Source organism: Saccopteryx bilineata, chromosome 6 (assembly GCF_036850765.1).
Source record: "Saccopteryx bilineata isolate mSacBil1 chromosome 6, mSacBil1_pri_phased_curated, whole genome shotgun sequence".
Taxonomy (NCBI): domain Eukaryota; kingdom Metazoa; phylum Chordata; class Mammalia; order Chiroptera; family Emballonuridae; genus Saccopteryx; species Saccopteryx bilineata.
The window spans coordinates 92,021,105-92,029,747 of record NC_089495.1 but is presented as its reverse complement, the minus strand read 5'-3'; the positions used below and the strand labels follow the sequence as shown (position 1 = coordinate 92,029,747).

Genomic DNA, 8,643 nt, shown 5'->3' with positions numbered 1-8,643 from the left:
TATCCTTGGTCATAAGATGATCACCAGAGAAAATGTGTGGTCATCCTCCATGGAAGTTTCCTTATTTCAGGCAAAATTAGTCCTGATGCTCACACCTCTTTTTTGGTGTTCAATATACAATAATTCTAGTTGTCAAATGCTGAAACAAGGAATAGAAATTCCTTTTCTTTTCTTCTGCAGGAAACACAAACATCTTCCCATGCCATCTTCTGGCTATTGTCATACAGTATGATTTATGTATTTCTTATATGTTTCTTTCTTTTTAAATCTGGAAGTATATTCTTTTGTTTTATTGGGCTATCTATTCTCTTGACATCCTTGGATGTGAGTTAATGGAACCATGATAAAAGGATAGAGAAGTAGAACAAACAAGCCTGATGGTATAGATTCAGGACTGCCTGACAGATTAGGGTTGGCAAGGATAGAAACAAAAGATAAAATCACCTGATTCATGTGCTCTGGGATGGTCCACATAAACTAGTACTGAAGGTTTCACTATGCTATGACTCCAAAATATAAATGCAGGAAGAAATTGCGTTATGATTATAGGAATTAAGAAAAGACATTTATTTTTCTTTTAAAAATTAATTTTTATACATAAAAATGTAAATACTTAGTCTAAGAGCATAGCACAATGCTTTCACTAAATGAGCATTTAATTGATATTTGTTAAAATCAGAGAAAAGAATTGATGAATGTGAGGATAAGGAAATGGAATGGGTAGACATGTTTTGTTTTGTCTGGCTGGAAGAGCGCCACCCACTTTCTGGTCATGCCCATCCCGGTGGCTAGGACTGTAAGGTGCCACAGTCCTCTAGGTCTTGCTGACTGTTATTGATGTAGAGATAGAAACCCAAACTGAAATAAGTCTAGTGCCTTCCCTCCATGGTGATTAGCCCAAGGAAGTACACTTGACACGAGCTGAACCAATTGGAGGACTTCTCCGGATGTTTTCAAATTGGAACCATGGAAAATCATACTACAGTTAGAATAAGGTAAGTGTGGAACCTGCTGGTGGTTGCTCTACCACGTTTAGGAGTAAATAAATTTGCCATGGTGCCCTGGCCAGTTGGCTCAGTGGTAGAGTGTCGGCCTGGCGTGCAGGAGTCCCGGGTTCAATTCCAGGCCAGGGCAGCACCCATCTGCTTCTCCACCCCTCCCCCTCTCCTTCCTCTCTGTCTCTCTCTTCCTCTCCCACAGCCAAGGCTCCATTGGAGCAAAGTTGGCCCAGGCACTGAGGATGGCTCCATGGCCTCTGCCTCAGGTGCTAGAATGGCCCTGGTCGCAGCAGAGCAATGCCCCAGATGGGCAGAGCATTGCCCCAGATGGGCAGAGCATCGCCCCCTGGTGGGCATGCCAGGTGGATCCTGGTCGGGTGCATGTGGGAGTCTGTCTGACTGCCTCCTCATTTCCAGCTTCAGAAAAATACAAAAAATAAATAAATAAATTTGACATGGTGAAGTCAACCTATAGACAAGAGAGGGAGAAGCGTCCTGATCACATTTGTCTTAGGTTCTAGCTGTCTCCAAGGCCCAGTTTTATCCCTGCCCCTTGTGAGATTTGGTCACTTAAGCCAACATTACCCCCTTCATCAAAGCTTAGAGTCCTCACTAAGACAAGGGACAATTAAAGCAGAAGTAGAACTGAACTGATTTGGGAGTAATCTAGATTCAAAGGAGTGTGAGGTCAAGGATCGTGTCTTTCATCTTTATAATCACAGTGCATAATATAGTGCATAGTACATAATTGGCAGGTAATAACTGTATAGTCATTCAAACTATAGTTATTATGTGTCTGGGAAACATGCTAAGTGCTGAGAATAAAATAGTGGGCAAGACAAATATAGTTCTTGCCCTTAAGAAGCTTTTTTTTAAGTGAAAAATACAGACAAGATAACTGTCAATGGTAATAAAAAGTGATGTTTTTAAAAATAAGGGGATGTATTAATTTGAGTTATTGGGTGACAAATGCTATATATTCCAGCTTATATAAGTTAAAAAGAAAATTGTTAGGTAATGGGCTGTCTCATAGAATCCAGTGCCGGGGCAGGGGGGTGGGGGGTGGCCTGGCCTAGGGAGGACAGGGAGCAGAAATTGGGGAGCCATCATCCACAAGAGGAGTGTTCTCTTTCTGACTCTCTGCTCTGCTTCTCTTTAAGTTTTTTCAAAGACTGACTTCTCTGTTCACCAGTATAAGTTATCTTTTAAATCTGGTCACAGCTTCCAAGTTCAAACCTTTCTGAAGAAGATAATTATATTGACAAGAATTCCCCTGAGGAGGAATATTTAGTTTGAAAGTAATACCTTGGTAACTGATTGGCTTAGTGGGTGAGCCCTCGGGGCATGCACAAGTTGCAAAAGATGATTACTCCAAATCGCTATGCATAAAACAAGGGGAAAAACAATGTGACCCCAAGAGACAGAGTTAGGAAGGAGAGTCTGAATGACCTCTCTCCCTTTCACCTCATTTGCAGTAGAGATTACAAAAATTATAAGATAACCAGGATGGCCAGATATTTTCATGGAAACTAGTGAGAAAGTTGAATTCTGTCTGGTTTGAAGGAAAACAAGACAGTAGAGGCAAGGACCAAGGACAGCCAGGTTACACAAGTCAGAGGCTCAGCCACCTGGAGAGACTGACTCATTCTCTCTGTTTTCATTTCAAATTGCTGGAGAAGAAACGCTGCTTGGCGGATCTTGGGACTGGTCTGGCTGGTAGGGAAGTGGTATCATGTTGTACAAAAGGACTCTTGGGTACACATTAATTGGGACCAAAGGGATAGTTAAGGGGATTCTTGTGAATTAGTCAGATGTTCTAAAAATACTCAATACAAGGAAGAAATGAGTGTCATGGGAACATATAAGAGAGGTGTCTAATTCAAGCTAAATACTCTTTGAATGAAAGATTAAATAAACTAGACTTCCTTGGATGGTTTGGCAAAAGTTGTGATATATGTTGATAAAAGAAAGGGGTTCTATGGAAAGTAACCTCACAGAGTGATCTGATCATAAATTCCTAACTGGGCAAGTCATGGTGGTTAGTCATGCACTGGCCTATAACTTCTTTAGTAAAATATTTTAACCCAGCCCTGTCTATCCATTGCTCTTGTGCATCTAGGTTAACACATCTTTAAAATCCAGTAATTCCCAAGTAACAAACATCCTACTTACATACAACTTGTACTTATGAATGGAGTGCCATAGGGCTATTGGTAATCAAATGCAGTTGGACATAAGTGAAAATTATGTCATAGAGTTACTTGACTGTCATGGCAAAGAACTAATCAATGAAGGCCTTATGGAAGTAGAGAAATAGGTGATAGCATTTAGGGAAGAAAACAGGGAACTATAAACTCCAGAACCTAAAAAGTTTTCTACAAAAGAGTTAGCTGATGCATTTTATCTCACTAAACTAGAGGAATGGCAAAATTACAGGAGCAAGATCCTGATACAGAAAGGCTCACCAATGTTTACCATGCAGTTACCAAAGGCCTGAGATACTACAGAGCCATTTATGATGAGACAAAGTAGAGCTCTGTACAAACCTCCCTTGATGCATACTTCAAGAAACTGACTCTAGCAGTAGAATCAAACCCTGACTCTCTAACACGTGTCCCATCCTCTCCAACAAGTCATATCTTCTGCATCATCAAAGATTGTTTAAGGGTATATTTGAAAATGTTGAAATATTTATATGTACAGTAAGTAAAAATAAATACTCTGTTAAGACAAACATCTAAGTTGCATTTAATTGGTAAATGTACGTGTTCCAACTTACATACAAATTTAACTTAAGAGCAAACTTACAGAACCAATCTCATTCATAACCTGGGGATAGCGTGGAACAGAATACCCATCAAAGGGGGTATTAACACTCAAGAGAGCACATACTCTTGTTAACGATCTTGTAATAAAAATCTCTACCCTATCAGAAATAAATGAATGGGATCACATCAGACTAAGAAGCTTATGCATTGCAAGAGAAACTGACAACAAAACGAACAGCCAACTAAATGGGAGATGATATTTTCAAACAACAGCACAGATAAGGGCCTAATATCCAAAATATACAAAGAACTTATAAAACTCAACAACAAACAAACAAACAATCCAATAATAAAAATGGGAAGAAGACATGAACAGACACTTCTCCCAGGAAGAAATACAAATGGCCAACAGATATATGAAAAGATGCTCAACTTCATTAGCTATTAGAGAAATGCAAATCAAAACTACAATGAGATACTACCTCACACCTGTTAGATTAGTTATTATCAACAAGACAGGTAATAACAAATGTTGGAGAGGCTGTGGAGAAAAAAGAACCCTCATCCACTGTAGTTGGGAATGTAAAGTAGTACAACCACTATGGAAGAAAGTGTGGTGGTTCCTCAAAAAATTAAAAATAGAACTACCTTATGACCCAGCAATCCCTCTACTGGGTATATACCCCCAAAACTCAAAAACACTGGTACGTAAAGACACATGCAGCCCCTTGTTCATTGCAGCACTGTTCACAGTGGCCAAGACATAGAAACAACCAAAAAGCCCCTCAATAGATGACTGGATAAAGAAGATGTGGCACATATACACTATGGAATACTACTCAGCCATAAGAAATGATGACATCGGATCATTTACAACAACATGGATGGATCTTGATAACATAATACTGAGTGAAATAAGTAAATCAGAAAAAGCTAAGAACTGTATGATTCCATACATAGATGGGACATAAAAATGAGACTCAGAGACATGGACAAGAGTGTGGTGGTTACAGGGGGAGGGAGAGGGGGGAGGGGAGAGGGGGGCACAAAGAAAACCAGATAGAAGGTGACGGAAGACAATTTACCTTTGGGTGATAGGTATGCAACATAATCAAATGTCAAAATAACCTGGAGATGTTTTCTCTGAACATATGTACCCTGATTTATCAATATCACCCCATTAAAATTAATTTAAAAAAATCTCTGCCTTGCTTTCCTCCACCTCCATGTGATCTTTCTTATGTTCCATCCTTAATTTCAAATGGACAAAGAAGCTGTTACTTTCTGAAGCATTTGAGATCTTACTCCCTGGCACATGTCATCTGTTTGGGGCAAATAAACTCTTATAGAAATTCTCTATAGGTTTGGATGTTTCTTACATGAACATTTATATCAAAAGAAGGCAAGGCTATGATGCAGTCAAAGTCAAGGGTAAGAAAAAGCCATGAGAAAAAAAGGAGAGTGAGAAGAATCAGTGGAGGCAATAAGTAACAAACTATAGAAATGATCCCTGAAAGTATAGTCTTGGAGGCAATAAGTAAAAGCCACGACAAAGAGAGAAAGAGAGAAGGGGGAGAGACTAGAGGACTGTTGATGAGGGGAAAGTAAATAATGAGACACTACTATTTTAGTAGCTGAATGCTGCTCTAGTTCTCCTGGAGGTCTGACTTTGTGAACAAAAGTCTATTATCTCCAAGACCTGGTGGTTTAGCTACTAGCCTTTTCTCCCATTTTTCCTTACTTCTTTAACTTTTATTTTCTTCAGTACCCTGACAAATAACTACTATAATTAAGATGCCATGAGCATGTTTCTGAAAGAGCTTAACAAAACAAGGAATGAAGGGAGAGAGAGAGAGAGAGAGAGAGAGAGAGAGAGGAAAAAGAAGTGAGCAGAATCTAGGCAAGCACAAGCATTTTTATAATTGAGTAAGAATTAACTTCCTTCCAATTGTCATAATTTCTGGTTTTCTTACCATCTCCATTTCTTTCCCTCTTAGTAACCAAATAAAAAAATCTACCTACCACCAAGCAGTGGTGCAGTCGATAGAGCATCAGACTGGAATGCGGAGGACCCAGGTTCAAAACTCCAAAGTCGCCAGCTTGAGTGCAGGCTCACCAGCCTGAGCGCAGTTTCGCTGTCTTGAGTGTGGGATCATAGACATGACCCCATGGTCACTGGCTTGAGCTCAAGATCGCTGGCTTGAAGCCCAAGGTTGCTGGCTTGAGCAAGGGGTCACTTGTTCTGCTATAGCCCCCCTCATCAGGGCACATTTGAGAAAAGCAATCAATGAACAACTAAGGAGCCACAACAAAGAGCCGCAACGAAGAAGAATTGATGCTTCTCATCTCCCCCTTCCTGCCTGTTGGTCCCTATCTATCCCTCTCTGTCATGTCATACACAAAAAAATTCTACCTACCTATCTTTCTTTTGTCCCTTTTTATTTAGTTGTACTTGACTTAGGCAAATTTGACCTTATACACATTATTAAATAAAGCACATAAAGTTTTAGAGATGTAGAAAATTTTGCATTATGTTTCAATGAATGCTGTGACTGAAAAGGGGCTCTGTGATAACTTAACTGAAAGTCAATTTACAGGGTGATCTGATCACAAACTCCTAACTGGGCAGGTCATGGTGTGTGGTCATGCCTCTAACCCATAGCTGTGCTAGTAAATGGTTATCCCTGCCTGAAGCAAGCCATGTCCACTGGGTCTGTTTGTTTGCATCTATGTTAACATGCCTTTTAAATGCCTGCTTTTCTGACCACACCCCCCACCCCATGTAACCTTCATGAAAGCATATTCTCTTGATAACTACCCTGTAATCCAATCAGAGAGATTTCCCTGTCCTGCATTCTCCCACATTCATATAATTCTCCTCAGGTTCCTTCTAAATTCCGAATGTATAGAACAAACTGCATTTTGCCATTCTGGAAGCATTTTTGCTCAGTCTGCTGAGATCTCGCTTCTAGGTGTGTGCTATATTTGGCTCAAATAAACTCTTATAAACATTTTCTACATATTTAGACAGTCTTACATTGACAATGCTAAGAAGCGGGGCTCAAAACAGCCCCTACCAGGAAAAGGACAAGGAATCTTCTTCAATCACGGCACGATGGGCTGTTGCATTACTCCCCCACCACTTCTTTGGACTCCACTGTTGTATGGGAGGAGTTAAATGCTCAAATCCTGGGTCCCACTACCTGGATTTGTATCCCTTTTCTACCATTTACTGTCTGAGTGACCTTGGGTAAATCATGTAATCCCTTTAAGCTTCAATTTCCTAATCTACAAAATTGGAATAATAAGGTTTTCTTCTTCCCAGTTGTTATAAGAAATCAGATAATCTTAGCATAATGCTCAGCCTTGCCAGTAAATGGAAAGCCTGATACTGCTCACCTGAGTACAGGCTTCTTTCTTTTTTACCTACAAGTAAAATTCTTTTTAACTTTTGAGTTACGGCAGGGCAACAGAAAAATGAAGAGAACTACTGGGGAGGCTCCGTGGTAGAAAATGTGGTGTTGGGGCTGCAGATCTAAAACTACTTTTATTTTTCTCTAAGTCTGTTGGACTGACCTGAAATAATACGGTGATAAAGTGAGCTCCATGTTCCTGTGAAATGCGTCTCCCGACATTGGACACAGCTCTCAGTTTCTTCTTTCCCAATCTCTGTCTCCCATTTTAGGTTTTTCTGGTCTAATAAATGGGTGTTTGTGGGGGCAGCACTTAAAGTTAGTTTGAAGAAAAAAGAAGAAGCAACAGTAATAATCAAGGATTGCAGCCTAAAAAGTCTCCCTGTAAAAACAGTTCCTGTAGAAACTCAGGTCAGATGTCTTTAAACTACAGTACAGTGGAATAAAACATTCTTCAGCTCTCTCATTGAATGGAGAATTTATCAGGCTGCATTTTTACAAAATCTTCTTTTGTTGAACTAGTGAGAGTCTGGGAGCCATGTTCATATCCATAATAATGAAGCGAGATAAGAGCACAGGACTCGATTTTGCCCATCAAAACAAACTTTCCAAGCACCATGTGAAAAGCTTTGATAAGGCCCACTGACGATAGTTTATGCAGTCCATTTGTCATTGAATATGGTTTCATCCTTAGCACATTTTTAAACAGCTTGATTTAAAAAAAAATATATATATATATCAATAGTCCTTGAGTAAGAATAATATCAGGACAACGATCTTCAATTTAATATCAAGGGCTTTTTTCACATCTCTTTTAGCTTTACACCACTGGCTTGAATCATAGTCTAAATTCCAAGAGTGACTTTCAGTACTTCCAGATTAATTCTTTCTTACTTTTGTCATGCCGCACAAGTGCAGCCTCTTTTCTCTCTTACTGGTGGTTTACAAACTTGATTTCTGAGCTGAGAAAACTCTTTTATCAAATAAAATCTTCCTCAGAACCCAGGGGTGGAATTAATGGTGGGCGCACTGGGTGTGCACCCTGGGTCCTGACTTCTGAAGGGGCCCGCAAACCCCCAAATATACACTTTTTTCTAACGTAAGGGGCCCAATATTTTCTTCTGCACCTGGGGCCTCAATTGACCTTAATCCACCTCTGCCAGAACCCAATGGCAGAGTAGAACTAACTGCTCAGGAAGCCTCTCCTGTCTGGAGGACAATTGGGAAACTGCTAGTCTAACCAGAAATGCTTCGTTTGGCCAGCAAATTTCATAGCCCAAAGAGAGAAGCTATCAGATGGAATTTGCACAAGGAATGGTTTTGGGCAGATAAAATACATTATGCTCACTTTGTTAAAGATGGCACTGCCCACGTGGAAGCCCGTTGCTCTGGTGACGGTATTGGTTGCCCTTCTTGCTTGGGATGGGCGTGATTATATTAATGTGTGTTGGGGGCAGGCTGTGG

General features: G+C 40.1%; 1 pseudogene; it reads right to left on the bottom strand.

Moving 5' to 3' along the window:
• Nucleotides 1-5,251: 5,251 nt before the first annotated feature.
• Nucleotides 5,252-5,292, bottom strand: LOC136309692 (small nucleolar RNA U3; annotated as a pseudogene).
• Nucleotides 5,293-8,643: the final 3,351 nt, after the last annotated feature.